General features: G+C 46.8%; 1 protein-coding gene across 2 annotated transcripts in view; it reads right to left on the bottom strand.

Moving 5' to 3' along the window:
* Nucleotides 1-19,836, bottom strand: part of tc2n (tandem C2 domains, nuclear) — a 75,887-nt gene extending 56,051 nt beyond the window's left edge. Inside the window, exon 1 of one of the 2 annotated variants that reach the window (XM_078407221.1) lies at nt 19,703-19,836. The gene's annotated coding sequence lies outside the window, so the exon portion shown is untranslated. Of the gene's footprint in view, nt 1-19,115; nt 19,135-19,702 lie in introns of those variants that run through there. The other variant, XM_078407222.1, reaches the window with a different exon arrangement.
* Between the last annotated feature and the right edge of the window lie 3,381 nt (nt 19,837-23,217).

Genomic DNA, 23,217 nt, shown 5'->3' with positions numbered 1-23,217 from the left:
CCAAATGGTCTCCTCCTGTTCCTATCTTCATGTGTTCCAGAGTAGATTTATTGCCGATTAGTTTATGGTGCCAAATTTTGAACTCCTAATATTGGGTTATAAATTCCATGAGAAATAGAGTGCCCAGAACAGGCACAGTGTGTCTTCATTGTATGGTACAAAGAATATACAGAAACATACAGAATAGTGAAAGGACTGGATAGAGTGGATGTGGAGAAGATGTTTCTCTAGCAGAGGTCATAGCCTCAGAATTAAAGGACATTCCTTTAGGAAGGAGATGAGGAGGAATTTCTTTAGTCAGAGGGTGGTGAATCTGTGGAATTCATTGCCACAGAAGGCTGTGGAAGTCGAATCAATGGATATTTTTAATGCAGAGATAGATAGGTTTTTGATTAGTACGGGTGTCAGGGGTTATGGGAAGAAGGCAGGAGAATGGGGTTAAGAGGGAGAGATAGATCAGCCATAATTAACCGTGGAAGAGTAGACTTGATGGGCTGAGTGGCCTAATTCTGCTCCTATCACATGAAGAAACAGCAATGTCGGTGTTAAACCATTATAAATGAGTAAATCTGGCAGCAAATTCTGGAGGACATATACACCATTGAAAACAAGCCACTGTCAGTCATCTGAACATTGACTTCTCTAACTTCAAGTAGCCCTTGCTTTCCCTCTCTCTCCACCCCTCCCCCTTCCCAGTTCTCCGACCAGTCTTGCTGTCTCCAACTACATTTTATCTCTGTTTGCTTTGTTATCACCTTCTCCCAGCTGACAATGATCTATTCTACATTTTCCTTGATCTCCATTCCCTTTGCCCCATTGTCAAACCTTCACGCTTCCTTATCTATCTCCCTCCCCCCTGAGATCAGTCTGAAGAAGGGTCTCGACCCGAAACGTCGCCCATTCCTTCTCTTCAGAGATGCTGCCTGTCCCCCGCTGAGCTACTCCAGCAATTTGTGGTCTATCGCTGTCAGTGATCTCTCCACTAGTGTTACCTTCTAGCCTGCTACAGGGAAACTGGATGAAACCAGTGAACAGTTAAGAGTGTAAACTATTCTGGCTGCAAAAATAACCTCAGAAACTACTTGGCTTTCTTCCGCAAGATATAATCAAGCAGGAGGTACAGAAGCCTGAAATTGTACACCATCAAGAACAAGAACAGCCACTGTACTTTCCTGCAAATATCAAGTTCTTGAACTGACCCCAATTCCATCTTGGCAATGAAACTCTGTATTCAACCAAAGACCCCAGCAGCCCTTCCCAGGTGAGACAGAGGTTTTTGTGCACCTCCTCTAACCTCATCTACTGCATTCAGTGCTCCAGAATGTGGTCTCCTTTATATCGGCGAGACCAAGCATTGTCTAGGCCAGTGCTTTTTGCCAAAAACCTCATCTTATTTTGAAGATAAAAGCAAAATGCTGGAGTAACCCAAACGGGTCGGGCAGCATCTCGGGAGAAAAAGGATGGGTGACCTTTCAGAACAGGACCCTTCTTCAGACTCAGTCTGAAGTAAAATTCTGCCACAGTTTAAGACACCTGCTCTCAGCAGCTTGCTAACTCTGAAGCAGAGTGTGCAAGAGTTTAGTGCTTGTCTCAACATGCCTAGCCAGTAATCGTGCCAATACCTGCTGGAGCAAAGAGGTCCTTCTGCAGTTGTACAGGGCCCTAGAGAGACCGCACCTGGAGTACCGTGTGCAGTTTTGGTCTCCAAATTTGAGGAAGGATTTTCTTGCTATTGAGGGCGTGCAGCGTAGGTTTACTAGGTTAATTCCCGGAATGGCGAGACTGTCATATGATGAAAGACTGGAGCGACTAGGCTTGTATACACTGGAATTTAGAAGGATGAGAGGGGATCTTATCGAAACATAAGATTATTAAGGAGTTGGACACGTTAGAGGCAGGAAATATGTTCCCAATGTTGGGGGAGTCCAGAACCAGGGGCCGCAGTTTAAGAATAAGGGGTAGGCCATTTAGAACGGAGATGAGGAAAAACTTTTTCAGTCAGAGAGTTAGTTGTAAATCTGTGGAATTCTCTGCCTCAGATGGCAGTGGAGGCCAGTTCTCTGAATGCATCCAAGAGAGAGCTAGATAGAGCTCTTAAGGGTAGCGGAGTTAGGGGGTATGGGGAGAAGGCAGGAACGGGGTACTGATTGAGAATGATCAGCCATGATCACATTGAATGGTGGTGCTGACTCAAAGGGCCGAATGGCCTCCTCCTGCGTCTATTGTCTATTGTCTATCTCTCGGTTGCTAATCATTTAAAAAAAAACCTTTCCATTCCAAATCTGACCTATCAAAGATGCAGGACAGAACGCCACAGGACATCCTTGTATCAAACTACAACTCCTCTCCCTTCTGTCATGGGGTAAACTGCGACTGACTCCCCTCTCTCATCCTCCACTCCCCCCCCCCTTCCCCCCATCCCCAATCATTGCACATCCCCCAAGCCTTTCCGCTCATCACTTTAATTTCATGGATTTTGTGTTTTTATGACTGTTGGCAGATCAATTTCCCTCCTGGGATAAATAAAGTTCCATCGTATTGTGTCGTATCTCTCCTCCATTGCCAGACGCAAATTGGAAGAACAGCACCTCATATTCCACTTGGCTAGCTTACAACCGTGCTGTATGAGCATGGCTCTAATAGAAAAATAATTTAAATTTGGTTATGATTTGTCAGCTTTTACTTCATCACTCGAGTGTGTTGCAATCTCCATCTTGCAGTCAGTCAAGCCCCAAAATGTTCATTGGAACCCAAGCTTCTTGCTTCCTTGTTGGCTGTCTGCAACAGGGTTGATGCAGCAAAGTCATGAAGTCAAAGACAGAGCCTACAAAGCGGCCCTGGTTTGCCGACCTATGCCAAAGAACATTTGGAGCCGAGATCAGTGTAATCCAATGGCCGGGAGAGGTGAAATGCATAACACAGGATAGAGATTTCAGACAAGGTCTTTCGAGATCGGCACCAAACCAAGTCACTTTTACTACATTTCAGACCCAGTCTGAAGAAGGGCCTCGACCTGAAGTGTCACCCATTTCTTCTCTCCAGAGATGCTGCCTGTCCCGCTGAGTTACTCCAGCTTTTTGTGTCTAACTTCGATTTAAACCAGCATCTGCAGTTCCTTGCTACACATCCTCTCCAGCTATCCATAACAAACCCTCAAATTTTCTCAGCTTCCCTCTTCCCCCCCCTCCCCCCCTCCCCCCCTCCCCCCAAAGAGTCAATAGCATAGATATTTCTAATCTCTTGCAGCGATGTTTTTGTGTGCTACAAAACAAAATTGTTTTCAAATCCTCATCTGGGCACTGGTAGCTGCTTCAAGAGTTTTGTTCCAGCTCCTCCAGATGTTCATGTAGGAAAGAACTGCAGATGCTGTCTTAAATTGAAGATAGATTCACAAAATGCTGGAGTAAGGCAGCGTCTGCAATTTGTAAATTGTCCCTCGTGTGCAAGAGAGCGCTAATGTCCGGGGTGACCGCTGGTTGGCACAGACTTGGTGGGCCGAAGGGCCCGTTTCCACGTTCTCTCTCTCTAAAGTTTAAAATCTAAATCAAATTCCATATCCCTTGAACAAATGAATGCAAAATACACACCTTGACAATGTTTCAGTGGGTGGTGGTGTTCCACTGACCAACTTGATCGACACAATGAAAATGTTGTTTCTTTCCTACATTTCTCACCAGTTGAGAATGCCGAAGACAGTGGGGGGGGGGGGGGGGGGGGGAGCTATTGTTGTTAGAGACTGCTCGTTGGAGCAAAACGTGAGAACAGTTTGTGCGAATGAAGTACTTTTGGGTCTTCTGGTACATTGGACAGCCTGCAACTAATCACCTGCTAGTTACTCACTGTTGGTAACCATGACACAATCTGGTCAGTTTCAACAGGATTGAATTGAATTGGAATAAATTTTATTAGCCAAGAATGTATATATACAAGGAATTTGCCTTGGTGCTTTGCTCGTAAGTAACAACACGATATGCAGCAGACGATTAAAAACAAACCATTATAATTTAAACATGTGAAGAATTAAATAAAATAGCAGAGAAAAAGGAGGCTGCAGACTTTTGGTTATCGAGTAGAGCTACTGCTCATGGAAAAAAAGCTGTTTTTATGCCTGGCTGTGGCGGTTTTGACAGTCCGGAGTCGCCTTCCAGAGGGAAGTGCTTCAAAGAGATTGTGGCCAGGGTGAGAGGGGTCAGAGATGATCTTGCCCGCTCGCTTCCTGGCCTGTGCAGTGCAGTTCGTCAATGGGGGGAGAAGATTGCAGCGAACAACCTTCTCAGCTGACCGAACGATGCGTTGCAGCCTCCAGATGTCGTGCTTGGTGGCTGAGCCAAACCAGACCATGATGGAGAAGGTGAGGACAGACTCTATGATTGCTGTATAAAACTGGATCATCATTGCCTGTGGCAGATTGTGTTTCCGCAGGAAGTACATCCTCTGTTGGGCCTTTTTGACTGTGGAGTCGATGGTGGCCCCCCATTTAAGGTCCCTGGAGATGATGGTTCCAAGGAACTTAAATGACTCCACAGATGTGACTGTGGTGTTGTTGATGGTGAGTGGGGGGAGGGGAGGGGGAGCTCTCCTAAAGTCTACAATCAATTCCTCTGCCTTGAGCATTGAGCTGCAGGTTGTTGCGATGGCACCAGGACGCCAGCTGTGTCACTTCCCATCTGTAGGCAGATTCCTCCCCATCCTGGATCAGTCCAATCAGGGTAGTGTCATCCGCAAACTTGAGGAGCTTGACAGAGGAGTGTGTGGAGGTGCAGTCGTTGGTGTAGAGAGAGTAAAGGAGAGGGGAGAGTACGCAGCCTTGCGGTGCTCCTATGCTGAGGGTCTGCGGGTCCGAGATGTGCTTTCCAAGCCTCACATGCTGCTTCCTGTCCGTCAGGAAGTTGATGATCCTTTGACAGAGGGGTTCAGGCACAGTCAGCTGGGAGAGTTTGTAGTGTAGTAGCTCTGGCACAATGGTGTTGAATGCAGAGCTAAAGTCCACAAATAGTGGATATGGAGAGGATGTTTCCATTAGTGGGAGAGTCTAGGACCAGAGGCCTCGGAATAAAAGGACAAACCTTTAGAAAGGAGAGGAGAAAGTTCTTTAGTTAGGTGGTGAATCTATGGAACTCATTGACACAGTCGGCCGTGGAACTCAAAGCAATGGATATTTTTAAGGCAGAGATTGACAGATTCTTGCGTTGAAAGGAACTGCAGATGCTGGTTTACACCAAAGATGGACACAAAATGTTGGAGTAACTCAGCGTGTCAGGCAGCATCTGGAGGATAGGAGACGTTTGGGTCAAACTTGGGTCAAGAAGGGTTTAGACCCGAAACGCCACCAATTTATTTTCTCCATAGATGCTTGCTGCCTGACCCCCTTGACAGATTCTTGATTAGTATGGGTGTTCCACAGCTATTCCAGCATACTCCTGGGGTTTGGAGAAAAGAGCCACATGCGATATACTCATCTTCTGCGGGGGAAGATTAATGCTCCTGGGAACAGGGTCGAACTTCCAACGAAATGCAACACCTGGACTCAGAACAGGGTTGTAGGGTATGGACCATTTTACATTCTAGCCATGCCTTGTAATACACCAAGATGGCAGACTCCGAGTGCATGGTGGAATATTAGAAACATAGAAAATAGGTGCAGGAGGAGGCCATTTGGCCCTTCGAGCCAGCACTGTGGGTGATCACCCAGGAATATTACGGGTGATCAAAGATACCGGAATATTAACGGGTGATCAAAGATAACTAAAGATAGGACGGGGTTTTGTTGATAGGACATGTTTAGATGGGGGTATGGTCCAAACACAGACAATAGACAATAGGTGCAGGAGGAGGCCATTCGGCCCTTCGAGCCAGCACCGCCATTCAATGTGATCATGGCTGATCATTCTCAATCAGTACCCCGTTCTTGCCTTCTCCCCATACCCCCTGACTCCGCTATCTAGCTCTCTCTTGAATGCATTCAGAGAATTGGCCTCCACTGCCTTCTGAGGCAGAGAATTCCACAGATTCACAACTCTCTGACTAGAATTTTTTTTTCCTCATCTCAGTTCTAAATGGCCTACCCCTTATTCTTAAACTGTGGCCCCTTGTTCTGGACTCCCCCAACATTGGGAACATGTTTCCTGCCTCTAACGTGTCCAACCCCTTAATAATCTTATATGTTTCGATAAGATCTCCTCTCATCCTTCTAAAGGTAGGTGGAACTCGTGTGGATGGGACATGTTGGCTAGTGTGGGCAAGTTGGGCCGAACGGCCTGTTTCCACGCTGCAAGACTTTTTGTCTCTAAGATTTTGATAGGTCAAGTGCATGTACCATAGAGACTGTAACAGATAGAAATTAGCGCGCTGCACTTGGGAGATACCCAGAGGTGCCAGCATACTTATGTGACAATGCTAGAAGGGAAAAGTGCACCACAGTGGGTGTTTATGCAAAAGGGGCAAAGTATGGGAAAGACAAACATAGTTAAAAGAAAATGCATTCCGTCAACATTTTAAAAAATAAATTTTAAACAGTTGCCACATGGTCAATATTGCGTCACCAATTATCTCCACATCAGAACCACTGAGAAAGTTTTCAATAACAGTTTGCCCAAGTACTTTCCGCTCACTCAACACGACCACTGATATCCCGCACATACTAAGCAGTAATGTTATCAGAGCATTCAACTGGCGTCAAGGCACACAAGCAAAGCAATTAGGAACAGTCGTCTGAATCATGAGGACAGATTACAGTTTATATTTCTCCTCCTCGATTTCTGCCCGAAAGGATTATCAAATGTTTCATGTGATAACACCTCGGGTTACGGCTCAATAGATGGCCATCTCGTCTCTCAGGCATGAGGTTGAAACTTTGCGTTCCATGATAAAAATCCCTCGTGATAACTCTACAATGTCAGAGTCAGCTGATGGGCACAAAATGTTGGAGTAGCTCAACAGCATCGCTGGAGAGAAGGAATGGGTGGCGTTTCGGGTCAAGACCCTCCTGCTTCAGAATGCGAGTGAGGGGGGAGGGAGACTAGAAATATGGTAGGGTGTGGTGTGAAAACGACAGATTCAAGCAGACGATGATAAGGAAATGTAGAATGGCTCATTGTTAGCTGAGAAGGTGACAACGAGGCATACAATCAATAAAATTAATCAGCAGGAGAGTAAAACTAGTCAGAGAATTAGGGTGGGGGAGGAACAGTGAGAGGGGGGGAAAGCGATGGTTATTTGAAGTTCAAGAACAACCAGATTGATCCCTGGGATGGCAGGACTTTCATATGAAGAAAGACTGGATAGACTCGGCTTGTACTCGCTGGAATTTAGAAGATTGAGGGGGGATCTTATAGAAACTTACAAAATTCTTAAGGGGTTGGACAGGCTAGATGCAGGAAGATTGTTCCCAATGTTGGGGAAGTCCAGAACAAGGGGTCACAGTTTAAGGATAAGGGGGAAGTCTTTTAGGACTGAGATGAGAACGTTTTTTTTTCACACAGAGAGTGGTGAATCTGTGGAATTCTCTGCCACAGAAGGTAGTTGAGGCCAGTTCATTGGCTATATTTAAGAGGGAGTTAGATGTGGCCCTTGTGGCTAAAGGGATCAGGGGGTATGGAGAGATGGCAGGTACGGGATACAGAGTTGGATGATCAGCCATGATCATATTGAATGGCGGTGCAGGCTCGAAGGGCCGAATGGCCTACTCCTGCACCTATTTTCTATGTTTCTATGTTTCTAAGAAATCAATATTCATACCGCTGGGTTGTAAGCTGCCCAAGCGAAATATGAGGTGCTGTTCCTCCAATTTGTGTTGGGCCTCACGCTGACAGTGGAGGAGACCCAGGACAGAAAGGTCAGAGTGGGAATGGGAGGGGGAGTTAAAGTGTTTAGCAACCAGGAGATCACGTAGGCCAAGGCGGACTGAGCACGTCAATTGGTTTTGGTCATTGCATAAAGTTAAACCCCAATCTACTCCCATGGGTGGGTAAAAGGCCCCATGGCAACCATCCAAGAAGAGCACATGATTTCCTCTTGCTGTCCATCTTAATGGGCGGTGGGTGTATGGAATGTGCTGGCAGAGGATGTTGTTGAATAGGTACTAGAACAACATTTAAAAGATACTAGACCAAGTGGACCCGTTGGGCCTAAACCTCGCCTGCATTGGTGCAGCACTCTTTCCTCCCCCACTCCCCCCCCCCCCCCTCAATTCAATAGTCAATAGTCAATAGTCAATAGTCGTTTATTTGTCACATACACATAAATGTGTAGTGAAATGAAACATTACCTGCAGTTGAAACACTAAGACCAATAAGAATAATCAATAAAAATGTAGTAACACATACAATCATACACTAACACCAAACAAAAGAAACATCCGTCACAGTGAGTCTCCTCCGGTCCCTTCTCACTGTGATGGAAGGCCAGAATGTCTTTTCTCTTCCCCTGCCGTCTTCTCCCGAGGTCAGGCTGTTGAACTTGCCACATCGGGGCGGTCGGGGCTCCCGACATTGGAGCGCCGCGCCGGACGGTGAAAGGTCCGCGGCGGGCCGACCCAAGCCCCGCGATTCGGGACGGGCGAACACGCTGCCTCTGCCGCTGCCGGAGCTCCCGATGTCGGCCCCCACCCAGGGGCCTGTGGGCTTCCGACGTCCACGCGGCACGCGCCGGAGCCTCCGGAGACGAGTCGCAGCCGCTCCCGCAGCATCCGCAGGCAGCCAGCGCCGCAGGTGGTGAGTCCGGGCCGTGGGCTCTGCGAACCAGAGCCCCAGGTGGTCCCAGGTGCATGGCCGGTGGAAGGCCGCAGCGGGAACGGAGACACGACACAGAAACAAAGGTCGCGTCTCCGTTCGGGAGAGAGAATTTTTTACAGTTCCCGTTCCCTCCCACCCCCCTCCCCCAAACATAACATACAAACACTACACCATATTAAAACTACAATTCATACAAAAACAACAAAAAACACAAAAGACAGACGGACTGCAGGCAAGCCGCAGCTGCGACGGCAGCGCTGGCTCCTTCGGAATAGCCCAGTATATTGAGGATGCAAGACCAAGTTGTAGAAACTCAAGGCACGGAATGGTGATATCTTCACCGTTATGTTATTCCTTTTTCCTAGCTCTTGGGTACGAAATAATGCCCCTCAGGTTTGTGGCGAAGGCCATGGAGGATCTTGCATTTAAACGGCATTTCTCACCACTTCAGAAAGAACCAAATGTTTCACCAGCCCGTGGATGGCTTCAGAAGCAAGGTCAACTGTGGAAACACAGCCAAACTGCACACAGCTAGCAGGATACTCAATCAGCGAAGGTGCCTGGGGAACAATCATGGGCTTGGACAACAGATACATTGCGCTCATAATCACCTGACGGCGTCAATAAAAGCGTTTGTTTGTCACTTTGTTCAAAACACAGGGTGGCAATGAATTTGCGGGTGTGGTTATGGTATTGGATTAACATGCCTGAGGTTTCAAGTTAAAATCATGCCACTATAACATGAAACCAACTTCCAGAAATCTGGGCATTTGTGGGATGCTTTGTGTCTGGGTTGTGCCACCTTCCCATCTTGTGCCTCCATAGTTTGTACGATGGGAACAGCCCAGCAATCTGATCCCACCGCTATCTTATTGCAGGTATACATCACATCTATGAGTACGCAACAGGAGTGATGACCGAATCGTTTACTCCCAGGCCAAACACGTCATGGAGCAGAGCAGTCTGGAGGTCAAATGGAGGCACACCTGACCTTCTCCTCCATCTCTGGCGGCACGATGGCACAGCGGTAGAGCTACTGCCTTACAGCGCCAGAGACCCGGGTTCGATCCCGACTACGGGTGCTTGTCTGCACGGAGTTTGTACGTTCTGCATGGGTTGACCCGTGAGGGTTTTCTCCGAGATCTTCAGTTTCCTCCCACACTCAATAGACAATAGGTGCAGGAGTAGGCCATTCGGCCCTTCGAGCCAGCACCGCCATTCACTACGATCACGGCTGATCATCCACAATCAGTACCCTGTACCTGCCTTCTCCCCATACCCCTTGACTCCACTATCCTTAAGAGCTCTATCTAATTCTCTCTTGAAAGCATCCAGAGAATCGGCCTCCACTGCCTTCTGAGGCAGAGAATTCCACAGATTCACAACTCTCTGGGTGAAAACGTTTTTCCTAATCTTCGTTCTAAATGGCCTACCCCTTATTTTTAAACTGTGGCCCCTGGTTCTGGACTCCCAAACATCGGGAACACATTTCCTGCCTCTAGCGTGTCCAATCCCTTAATAATCCTATGTTTCAATAAGATCCCCTCTCATCCTTCTAAATTCCTGTGTATACAAGCCCGGTCACTCCATTCTTTTAACATACGACAGCCCCACCAACCCGGGAATTAACCTTGTGAACCTACACTGCGCTCTCTCAATAGTAAGAATGTCCTTCCTCAAATTTGGAGACCAAAACTGCACACAATACTCCAGGTGTAGACTCATCAGGGCCCTGTACAATTGCAGAAGGACCTCTTTGCTCCTATACTCAACGCCTCTTGTTATGGCCAACATGCTATTAGCTTTCTTCACTGCCTGCTGTACCTGCTTGCTTACTTTCAGTGACTGATGTACAAGGATGCCCAGATCTCGTTGTACTTCCCCTTTTCCTAATTTGACACCATTCAGATAATAATCTGCCTTCCTGTTCTTGCCACCAAAGTGGATAATCTCACATTTATCCACATTAAACTGCATCTGCCCATTCACCCAACCTGTCCAAGTCACCCTGCATCCTCATAGCATCCTCCTCACACTTCACACTGCCATCCAGCTTCATGTCATCTGCAAATTTGCTAATGTTACTTTTAATCCCTTCACCTAAATCATTAATGTATATTGTAAATAGCTGCGGTCCCAACACCGAGCCTTGCGGCACCCCACTAGTCACTGCCTGCCATTCTGAAAGGGACCTGTTAATCCCTACTCTTTGTTTCCTATAGGGTTGTCGGTTAATTGGCTTGGCATAAATGTAAATTGTCCCTAGTATGTGTAGGATAATGCAAGCGTGTAGGGATCACTAGTTGGTGTGAACCCGGTGGGCCAAAGGGGCCTGTTTCCGTGCTGTGTTTCACTTAAACTTAACTCTGGGTGCATGGATTTTAAGCTGCCCAATGCTTTGATCAAGCCAACATAGGTGGTGAATCAAGTGGCACTATTCACTTGAAGTAGACGGCTTGCCAATTAATAATGCAAGCTTACCCAAGTTTATTTGTTTATTTATAATCACTCTGGGTGTACACGTATTAAATTGCAGCAGCCGGGAGCAATTTGAGATAAATCATTTTTAATTTTGATCATTCTTTTTTGTTAGTTGGCCAGTGCCACGGGGTGTGACAGCACGAGTCCTAGTAGCCACTAGTGTCAAATAGTCACACAGCCATAGAGACGTACAACATGGAAACAGGCCCTTTGGCCCAGCTTGCCTATGCCAGCCAAGATGCCCCATCTACATTAGTCCCACCTACCCATGTTTGGCCCATATCTCTCCCTCTAAACCTTTCCGATTCATGTACCTGCCCATTATTTATTAGATGTTATAGTTTTTGCCTCAACTACCTCCTCCATCAGCTCATCCCATATACCCACTACCCTCTGCAAATGCTGCCCTTCAGATTCTTATTAAATCTTTCCCCTCTTACCTAAAACCTATGTCCTCTGGTGCTTGATTCCCCTACTTTGGGCAAAAGACTCTGTGCAGCTACACTATCTATTCCCCTCGTGATTTTATACACTACAAGATCACCTCTCATCCTACGGTGAAAGGAGTACAGTCCTAGCCTGCCCAATCTCTCCTTATAGCTCAGGACCTCAAGGTCATAAGTGATAGAAGCAGAATTAGGCCATTCAGCCCATCAACTCTACTCCACCATTTAATCATGGCTGATCTATATTTCCCTGCTAACGCCATTCTCCTGCCTTCTCCCCGTAACACCTGACACTATCCTCAAATCTTCTCTACCCTTTCCAGCCTAACATCTTCCCTATTGCAGGGTGACCAAAACCGAACACAATACTACAACCGTGACCTCACCAGCGCTTTGTACAGCTGTAACAAAACATCCCCACGTCTGTGGTCATGTAACATAACCACTCAACCTTTATACTCATGTAACACAACATCCCGAATCCATACTCGTGTGACAGAACATCCCAACTCTATACTCGTGTGGCAGAACATCCCAACTTCTATGGTCATGTAACATAACAACCCAACTCTATACATTTAATATAATATTCCCAACTTTCATAGTCATGGCCTAATCTGCTCGCAGGACCTTTGTTGGAACCCGGGCGGCAACAGGAGGAGATGGTCACGCAAGGACCGGGAGCCATCCTGTGAAGGTTGGTGATGCCAACAAACCAATAAGACAACCAGTGCCGTATTCATCTCCCAAAATGGCACCAGCAACATGTCTAACTCTTAAATGCCTTGTGAAATGTTCAGCGGACCGCTCAGTTTAAGAGCAATTTGGGGACGGCAACAGTTTGTCAAAAGGGCCAAACCACTTCACTGCTTTCATCAGCAACAATGGAAGGCTTTTATAGCATTCATTATCACGAGGCACTCAATCAAAGGGAAATTACTTTTATTCACTCAGAGGATGTAGTCACCTTTGGCCAAGCTTCCATTTATTCTCCTTATCTAATTGCCCTTGAATTGAACAGTTTACTGGATCATTTCACATGGTACTTTAGAGTCAAATGCATTGCTTTGGGACTGCAGTCAAATTCAGCTCACTGGTTAAGGACCGACTACTTCCTTCCCTGAAGGGACCTTAATTAACCAGACGAGTTCTTGAAATGACAATCAGATCATGTCATGGTCAACACTGGTGATAAGATAAGATCCTTTGTAGCAAAAAATGAAATGAATTCCTATGTTGCAACAGTAGGACCTGAACTTCTGCAAATTGATCGTCAGTCTCGGACTCTTAATTATTAGCCAAGCGACACGCCACTGTGGTTACCCAAGAGAAAAGGTGGCCGACAATAAAAATCCTTAATGCGTTTGCCAGTCTTGACAGCAGCAAAATGATTTGTTAAAGGCCAAAAAAACACAGATTGCTGTCACTATTGCTGCAGAAAGCAGATAAAACTGGAGGAAAAAAACCCCTGCAAATGCTGAAGAAGGGCCACGACCCGAAATGTCACCCATTCCTTCTCTCCCGAGATGCTGCTTGACCCGCTGAGTTACTCCAGCATTTTGTGTCTACCAAGCAGATAGAACTGTTCTCTTGTAGGTGTCTGCTGTTAACTGACAGCATTTCTTCTCCATTATATTTAACTGCATTGCTCAAGTTATATTCAGTCATAGAAACATAGAAAATAGGTGCAGGAGGAGGCCATTTGGCCCTTTGAGCCAGCACCGCCATTCATTGTGATCATGGCTGATCATCCACAATCAGTAACCGGTGCCTGTCTTCTCCCCATATCCCTTGATTCCACCAGCCCCGAGAGCTCTATCTAACTCTCTTTTAAATTCATCCAGTGAATTGGCCTCCACTGCCCTCTGTGGCAGAGAATTCTACAAATTCACAACTCTCTGGGTGAAAAAAATTCTTTTCACCTCAGTTTTAAATGGCCTCCCCTTTATTCTTAGACTGTGTCTGCTGGTTCAGGACTCCCCCAACATTGGGAACATTTTTTCCTGCATCTAGCTTGTCCAGTCCTTTTATAATTTTATACGTCTCCATAAGATCCCCTCTCATCCTTCTAAACTCCAGTGAATACAAGCCCAGTTTCCTCATATGACAGTCCCTCCATCCCAGGGATTAACCTCGTGAACCTACGCTGCACTGCCTCAATAGCAAGGACGTCCCTCCTCAAATCAGGAAACCAAAACTGCACACAATACTCCAGATGTGGTCTCACCAGGGCCATATACAACTACAGAAGGACCTCTTTGCTCCTATACTCAAATCCTCTCATTATGAAGGCCAACATACCATTAGCTTTCTTCACTGCCTGCTGTACCTGCACGCCAACTTTCTAGGTGAAGGCACCAATTGCTTTCTTGCCAACAGGACGGAAGCAATTTAAATGGATGTTCAATACGTGAGCAAATGTAAAGCTTTTACACAGTTCCAGTAAGTGGTTACTGACCAGAAACACAAAATATTTTACCATCTCTACAAATGCTGCCTGCCCTCCTGATTATCTCAGATGTTCATAGGTTATTGGAGCAGAATTAGGCCATTCGGCCCATCACGTCTACTCTGGCATTTAATCGTGGCTGATCCATCTCTCCCTCTCAACCCCATTCTCCTGCCTTCGCCCCCATAGCTCTGGCACCATTATCTGCGGCGTTTTCCATTTTTCACGGCAGATTTCCAGCAGCAGTAGGAGTTTGTTTGCCTTTTTTAAATCAGAATCCATGGGTTAGATTTGCTTTAGATAGGCAGGAAATGCTGGAGTAATTCAGTGGGTCAGGCAGCATCTCTGAGGAAAATGGGCAGGTGACGTTTCAGGTCAGGATCCTTCTTCAGACTGATTTACTGATCGCTCACTGGATGATTACAAGCTACATCATATGATTCCCAATTGCTCTGGTGCCTTCCATAAATTAGATCCCCCCCCCCCCCCCCCCCCGCACCACCTCACCCTTTAGCTTGACAAATATTTGCCACAATAAAACCTGAGAACACAAATTGATAATCAAAGTGAAAATCATTTCTGCAGAGCCATGATGAACAACAATATCAATAGATATCAAACAGATATCAAATAGATATCAAATAGATATCAATAGATGGAGCAGTGGTAGAGTTGCTGTCTTACAATGCTTACAGTGCCAGAGACGTGGGTTCGATCCCGACTACGGGTGCTGTCTGTACGGAGTTTGTACGGTCTCTCCGTGACCGTGTGGGTTTTCTCCGAGATCTTCGGTTTCCTCCCACACCTACAGGTCGGTAGGTTAATTGGCTTGGTGTAAATGTAAATTGTCCCGAGTGTGTGTGTGCATGTGTGTGTGTGTGTGTGTGTGTGTGTGTGTGTGTGTGTGTGTGTGTGTGTGTGTGTGATAGTGTCGGTGTGCGGGGATGGCTGGTCGGTGTGGACTTGGTGGGCCGAAGGGCCTGTTTCCACACTCTATCTCGAAACAAAGCTAAATGCTAAAATCAAACCAGCCCGGGATTTGTTGGAGAAGTAGCAAAGAATTGTTACAAGACTTTCTTAAAAAGAAATACAAGCAAAATGTAATGTGAAGGAATTTTGGCCATGAGTTACAAATCTTTGGAACAATTGTGGCACTCCAGGCCTTGCAGTGCCTGCCTGGAGCCTGTTCTTGACCTCCCTCAGAACAAGATATTGATGTATTTTGGCATAAAACAAAATGTTGATATTTAATTGCATTAAGAGTTCCTTTTTAAATAACAAGATTTACGTAGTGCAAAGTCTAGAGGCCCTGAAAGGAAACAATTGAAACAGAAGATTCTACTCCTGCGTGTTTAAATAAACCCACCCACTGCTTTTCTGCATTTTTATTTTGCTTTCCTCGTTTTTCTTTTCTTTTCTCCCTGCTTCCAATCTTCGCTTCCCTTGTTTTTATGTTTTCTTCCGCGCCTACTTTCTTTCCCTATCCGTAGATGTCACCAAATAGGGATATCTTAGCCGATTAGCCGACAAATCTGTGCTTTTTGGAGTGTGGAAGGAAACCAGAGATCCCAGAGAAAACCCACACTGTCACAGAGAGAACGTACCAACTTGGTACGGACGTGGTCAGGATTGAACCTGGGTCTCTGGCGCTGCAAGGCTGCAAGTCTACCGCTGCATCGCCGTACCACCCATCAATATACTCCACATTATAGAGGTGTGTAAGATCATAAGGGGAATGGAGAGGGTGTATGCATATCGGCTTTTACCCAGAGTAGGGAAATCAAGAACCAGTGGGTTATTCGGCAGAGAAGACACGATGGGCTGAATGGCCCAATTCTGCTCTTATGTCTTATGAACATTGGTTTAAGGTTAGAGGGGAAAGATTTAATGGGAACCCAAGGGACAACCTTTTTCACACAAAGGGTGGTGGGCATATGGAATGTGCTACCGGAGGAGGTAGTTGAGACAGAGGCAAAAACAACATTTGAAAGATATTTGGACAGGTACATGGATAGGAAAGGTTTAGAGAGATATGGGCCAAATGCAGGCAGATGGGAGATCTTGGAAAGCATGGGAAAATTGGGCCGACGGACTTGTTTGGTGCTGTACGACTATACCTTGCTTATTTTTACCAGCAGAGATATTACTCATCTTTGCAAAGTGGTTAATGCTGCAATGGCAATAACAAAAACAGACAGAGACAGACATATTAAACATTTATAGATCAGATTTGCTGGGTTAATATCGCACCTGCTTTGAATGTCATTATGACCACATCAGGGTGAGGGAACTGTATGGTATCATTGGAATAAGAGGAACTATTTCCCCCCACCCATTTAATACAAAATACTGCTGAAACACTTGGGTTGCACTGACATCTCTAAAGTGGTGACTCCAGGAAACCATAATCATATTTGAGGAAATATTTTTCACAACAAGCTGTTGTTAATGTACTACCACAAAGTGAACAACACTGGCTGGCTTTCATAAGTGATAGGAGCAGAATTAGGCCATTCGGCCCATCAAGTCTACTTTGTCACTCAATCATGGCTGATCTACCTTTCCCTCTCAACCCCACTCTCCCCGCAAACCCTAACACCCATTCTGATCAAGAATCTGTCAATCTCTGCCTTAGAAATATCCATTAGCTTGGCGTCCAAAGCCTTCTGCGGCAATGAATTCCACAGATTCAACACCCTCCTCATCACCGTTTTAAAGGCACGTCCTTTTATTCTGCGACATTACATCCACTCTATCCAGGCCTTTCACTATTCAGTAAGTTTCAATGAGGTCCCTCTTGGTCTTTCCAAACTCAGCTCCTTCTAACGTAGACTTGTCTCCCAACAGTGGCGTTTGGGGTAGCAATCACCAGGGCAACTCGGACCAAGAGAACTTTCAGTCTATAGTTCAGTTCAGTGATGTAGCGCGGAAACAGGCCCTTCGGCCCACTGAGTCTGCACCAACCAGCGAATCCTGTACACTAGCACTATCCTACACACCAGGGACAATTTACAGAAGCCAATCAACCTACAAACCTGTACGTCTTTGGAGTGTGGGAGGAAACCTGAGAAACCCCCACGCCGTCTGAGGGCGAACGTATAAACTCCTAACAGACAGCACCCGTAGTCAGGATCGAACCCGGGTCTCTGGCGCTGCAAGGCAGCAACTCTACCGCTGCGCCACTCTTAATAGTTGGATGTGTAACCAACAAACAGAAGGATGGAATTTAGAAGGACGAGAGGAGATCTTATCGAAACGTATAAGATTATTAAGGGGTTGGACACGTTAGAGGCAGGAAACATGTTCCCAATGTTGGGGGAGTCCAGAACAAGGGGCCACGGTTTAAGAATAAGGGGTAGGCCATTTAGAACGGAGATGAGGAAAAACTTTTTCAGTCAGAGAGTTGTGAATCTGTGGAATTCTCTGCCTCAGAAGGCAGTGGAGGCCAATTCTCTGAATGCATTCAAGAGAGAGCTGGATAGAGCTCTTAAGGATAGCGGAGTCAGGGGGTATGGGGAGAAGACAGGAACGGGGTACTGATTGAGAATGATCAGCCATGATCACATTGAATGGCGGTGCTGGCTCGAAGGGCTGAATGGCCTCCTCCTGCACCTATTGTCTATTGTCTATGTGCATTTAGAATGAAATATGCACAGTGTATAAACCAGCAGGACTGGGATAGAATAAGAGACAGTAAAAATGTAATACATCTACAAGGCATAACAAAATACATTAGTAACACCCCGGTGCGTTCACACACACTGCCTCGGGAGAGGACGTGCCTGAATAACATTCCTACATTATTAACCCCACCATTATCTACTTTGGCAAAAAAAAAAGATCTTTGCTTTGACCAATACACCATTAAAACAAAAAAGCTTATGGCTTCTAGGCACTATTTATTGCCCAGAGCTGTCAATGAGGAGCTGGACGGACGTGTTCAGCAGTGTTACAAAGCCCACGACATACAAGCAGTACGTGCAGAAAGACACCACCACCAAAACGCATGGGAAACCTTTGGGTCTGAACAAGGGCACAGGTTGGCTGTTTAAGATGCACTCGATAATACACGCACACACACACGTATATATAAATGCATATACAGACAACCTAGTGCCCTTCCATCAGTGAACCCCATCTCCACGCGGTGCTAGCTCGAAGGGCCAAATGGCCTCCTCCTGCACCCATTTTCTATGTTTCCACAGATGTCCCTTCAAAGGGTCACCTGTTCCTTAACTCCAGAGATGATGAATCAAGGGATACGGGGAGAAAGCAGGAACGGGGGACTGATTTTAGATGACCAGCCATGACCAGATGGAGCGGGAGAGGTGCTGGCTGGAAGGGCCGAATGGCCTACTCCTGCACCTATTTTCCATGTTTCTATGTTTCCAAGCTGCCTGTCCCGCTGAGTTACTCCAGCATTTCGTGCATGTCTTCGGTGTAAACCAGCTACTGCGGTTCCTGCCCACACTACCTGCCTCCTGCCCACACTGTCTGCCTCCACAGATACTGCCTGACACACCGAGCAACTCCCTTCTGTCCATTCCGCTTGCACTTCAGATTTCGCCTGCAACGCATCGAGATTCAACCCAAACAAACGGGGACGCTTCTTTCAACTCGATATAAAATATCTCTCACCGCCACTCATCCCCCCCCTCTCCCCCTGAACTCTCAGTTCCCATTTAGAACTGAGATGAGGAAAAACCTTTTCAGTCAGAGGGTTGTGAATCTGTGGAATTCTCTGCCTCAGAGGGCAGTGGAGGCCAATTCTCTGAATGCATTCAAGGGAGAGCTGGATAGAGCTCTTAAGGATAGCGGAGTCAGGGGGGTATGGGGAGAAGGCAGGAACGGGGTACTGATTGAGAATGATCAGCCATGGTCACATTGAATGGGGGTGCTGGCTCGAAGGGCAGAATGGCCTCCTCCTGCACCTATTGTCTATTGTCATTGTCTATTGTCATTGTCTATTGTCAGTCTGAAGAAGGGTCTCTCCACTCCAAACCTCACCCATTCCTTCTCTCCAAGAGATGCTGCCTGTCCCAGACGCGGAGTGACTCCCAGCTTTTTTCGTGCCTCTCTCTTGGGTTTAAAACCAGCAGCATCTGCAGTTCCTTCCCACACCACATTGAGAGAGGGGTCACCACCGGCAATGGGTTCCCCAGCAGAAGTTTACAGGTCGACCCAGCAGAAGTTACAGGTCGACCCAGCAGAAGTTACAGGTCGAACCAGCAGAAGCTACAGGTCGACCCAGCAGAAGTTACAGGTCGACCCAGCAGAAGTTACAGGTCGACCCAGCAGAAGTTACAGGTCGACCCAGCAGAAGTTACAGGTCGAACCAGCAGAAGTTACAGGTCGAACCAGCAGAAGTTACAGGTCGACCCAGCAGAAGTTACAGGTCGAACCAGCAGAAGCTACAGGTCGACCCAACAGAAGTTACAGGTCGACCCAACAGAAGTTGCAGGTCGACCCAGCAGAAGTTACAGGTCGAACCAGCAGAAGTTACAGGTCGACCCAGCAGAAGTTACAGGTCGACCCAGCAGCTACTGAAAAGGTTTAGCAGAGAGCTGGTGAACTGAATGAGGAGATAGATGTACCTTAGTTGTTGCTGGTCTTCAGAAGTGGCCCGGGAGGCTCCAGAGAACGTGGTCCACGGACAGAGATCAATCCAACACACATAACCCTCATTCAACCCAGGCTCCGTCAACAGGTGAACTTCAACTCCCCCCTCCCCTCCCCTCCTCTCCCCCTCCTTGAATTCACAGAAAAGTTGGCTTGTGAAACAGTCTTTCTTTTGCACTGCTGATTAAAGTTCGGGTTTAGACTTCTCCCCATCTGCTTCCCTGGTGCAGAGACGGGTCAGAGTCGCTATCGCCCTCTCCAGCAGGCAGTCCTTGTGTGGGAGCGGCTGTCACAGGGAGCCGTGCCTTCACCCAGCCCCATCTCACCACCACCACCACCACCTGCCCGCAGCTCAGCCAACACCACACTCCTTGCCCCACATCTCTTTCATCCTCGCTTTATCCACGGCAGGATAAAGGTGGCTGCTAAGTCCCAGAGCTCCTCCCTGTGTGTGTGTGTGTGTGTGTGTGTGTGTGTGTGGGGCGCGGATTTATTAACCCTTCCAACGCCAGACTCCTCTGCAATATCTCTCCATGTCACTGTATACATCTCTCTCGTTTCCCTCTCCCCCCCCCCTGACTCTATATGAAGTGGGGTCTCGACCCGAAAACGCCACCTATTCCTTTTCTCCAGGGATACTGCCTGACCTGCTGAGTTACTTTGTGTGTGTGTCTGAAGAAGGGTCTCAACCTGAAAGGTCACCCATTCCTTCTCTCCTGAGATGCTGCCTGACCTGCTGAGTTACTTTGTGTGTGTGTCTGAAGAAGGGTCTCAACCTGAAAGGTCACCCATTCCTTCTCTCCTGAGATGCTGCCTGACCCGCTGAGTTACTCCAGCATTTTGTGATACCAGCTTTTTGTGTCTATCTCTGGTGCAAAGTAGCATCCACACTTCCATTTTGTCCGCTCCACTGCGAAACCTCCTCAAGGTGTGCCTACATTTGAAGAAGTTCTCCTCCTCTCCCTGGCGAGAGTCCTGCAACATCCTCTCTCACTGCTCCCCCTTCACAATTCCTCCTGCTCTCCCACCACGTTTTATCCCAGACTCGCTGCCACAGCCACGTGTGTTTTATCTTTCATTCATCTGTATATTAAAACTCTCGTTTGTTTGTTTGTTTGTCCCTGAACTACAGCCAAAACCGTACACGATAGCTCGACAAATTTAGGCCCACCTTACTCACCGTCGTCCCTTTGGTGCTAATGGAAGACGTTTCATTGAATTCGGTGTTATATTTTTCAAGTTATTCACATTTTAAAGTTTAAATCTATCTCCTAGGGAGGGAGGGGGTGAGGGAGGGAGGATGGGGGGGGGGGGAGGGAGGATAACGGGGTTTGAGGGGGATGGAGTGGGCACAGGGGAAGGGGAGGGGAGGGGAGGGAGGACAGCGGGGGGGCGGAGAGGAGAGGGTGCTGTTTGTTTGTTTATTTGTTTGTTCCTGAGGGAGGGGAGGGGGAGGGGGGGGGGAGAGAGGAGAGGGTGCTGCACCAATGCAGGAGGTTTGGGCCCAATGGGTCCATGGTCTAGTTTGTTCTATATCTCTCCATATCACCATCTATATCTCTCGTTTCCCTTTCCCCTGACTCTCAGTCTGAAGGAGGGTCTCGACCCGAAATGTCACCCATTCCTTTTCTCCAGAGATGATGACATGTACCACCCAGATTCAAGAACAGCTTCTTCCCCACACACTTGAACAGACCTCTCGTAAACTAAGCTTACATTCCCGATCTCCCAATCTACCTCATTGCGGCCTCTGCACTTTTTTTAATCTCGACTTTCTCTGAAGCTGAACAACTATATTATGCACTCTATTTCCTTTCCCCCTTTGTGTTAGCTAATGTGCCTGGGACTGGTATAGTTGTAGTCATGCATGGGATGGTTTAGCACGCAAAACAATGTTTATCACCGTACCTCAGTGTATGTAACAATCATAAACCAATACCGATCTTTATTGCAGATGACACAACTATGTGTTCCCGAAAATTGTGAAATTGTTACGCTATGCATTTTCTAGGAACGCAAACCAACGTGGGGTCGTGTAATGTTTTTAAGCAAATTTTAAGTCAGAATTTGATAACCAAATAGTGAAGTAAAGTTTGATATTTGTTGCAATATAATGAGTAAGTTGAAATTGCAACACAGTAGTCAATGTCACCTTGGTGCTCCAAGCAAGCATTTACACTTCATAGCTTATTCCCACCTTATCCTCCCACCTCTTCCTCAAAGCTTCTTTTCCTTTCCCTGCATGCATTTACCCAACTTTTCCTTAGATGCATCTGTGCAAGTTGTCTCAAGCTATGGGTTCCACATTCCCACTGCTCTCTAAGAGAGAAACAAGTTTCTCCTGAATTCCCAATAGGTTCCATTGGCGAGTACAGGCCAGATAATACATTCATGACTTGGATGAAGGGATTAAAAGTACCATTAGCAAATTTGCAGATGACACAAAGCTGGGTGGTAGTGTGAGCTGTGAGGAAGATGCTATGAGGTTGCAGGGTGACTTGGACAGGTTGTGTCAGTGGGCGGATGCATGGCAGATGCAGTTTAATGCAGATAAGTGTGAGGTTATCCACTTTGGTGGTAAGAATAAGAAGGCAGATTATTATCTGAAAGGTGTCAAGTTAGGAAAAGGGGATGTACAACAAGATCTGGGTGTCCTAGTGCATCAGTCACTGAAAGGAAGCATGCAGGTACAGCAGGCAGTGAAGAAAGCCAATGGAATGTTGGCCTTCATAACAAGAGGAGTTGAGTATAGGAGCAAAGAGGTCCTTCTGCAGTTGTACAGGGCCCTAGTGAGACCACACCTGGAGTACTGTGTGCAGTCTTCTCAAATTCCAAATTTGAGGAAGGATATTCTTGCTATTGAGGGTGTGCAGCGTAGGTTTACTAGGTTAATTCCCGGAATGGCGGGACTGTCATATGTTGAAAGACTGAAGTGGCTAGGCTTGTATACACTTGAATTTAGAAGGATGAGAGGGGATCTTATCGAAACATATAAGATTATTTAAGGGTTGGACACGTTAGAGGCAGGAAACATGTTCCCAATGTTGGGGGAGTCCAGAACCAGGGGCCACAGTTTAAGAATAAGGGGTAGGCCATTTAGAACAGAGATGAGGAAAAACTTTTTCAGTCAGAGAGTTGTGAATCTGTGGAATTCTCTGCCTCAGAAGGCAGTGGAGGCCAATTCTCTGAATGCATTCAAGAGAGAGTTAGATAGAGCTCTTAAGAATAGCGGAGTCAGGGGGTATGGGGAGAAGGCAGGAACGGGGTACTGATTGAGAATGATCAGCCATGATCACATTGAATGGTGGTGCTGGCTCGAAGGGCCGAATGGCCTCCTCCTGCACCTATTGTCGATTGTCTATTGAAATGTTACCAAAACTGTCCCAATTATCCGGTACAGCTTCCAACAACTGTGAGTTTTCACAACATGCAGAGGCGGAAGTTTCGAAGATGCAGTTAAGCACTTTGCTGTTGTTGTGTCGAATGTGGT

The sequence above is a fragment of the Rhinoraja longicauda genome, chromosome 10 (genome assembly GCF_053455715.1).
Source record: "Rhinoraja longicauda isolate Sanriku21f chromosome 10, sRhiLon1.1, whole genome shotgun sequence".
In the NCBI taxonomy this organism is placed as follows: Eukaryota; Metazoa; Chordata; class Chondrichthyes; order Rajiformes; family Arhynchobatidae; genus Rhinoraja; species Rhinoraja longicauda.
Note: the sequence above shows the minus strand (reverse complement) of the source record. Positions and strands in the feature narration are given on the sequence as shown.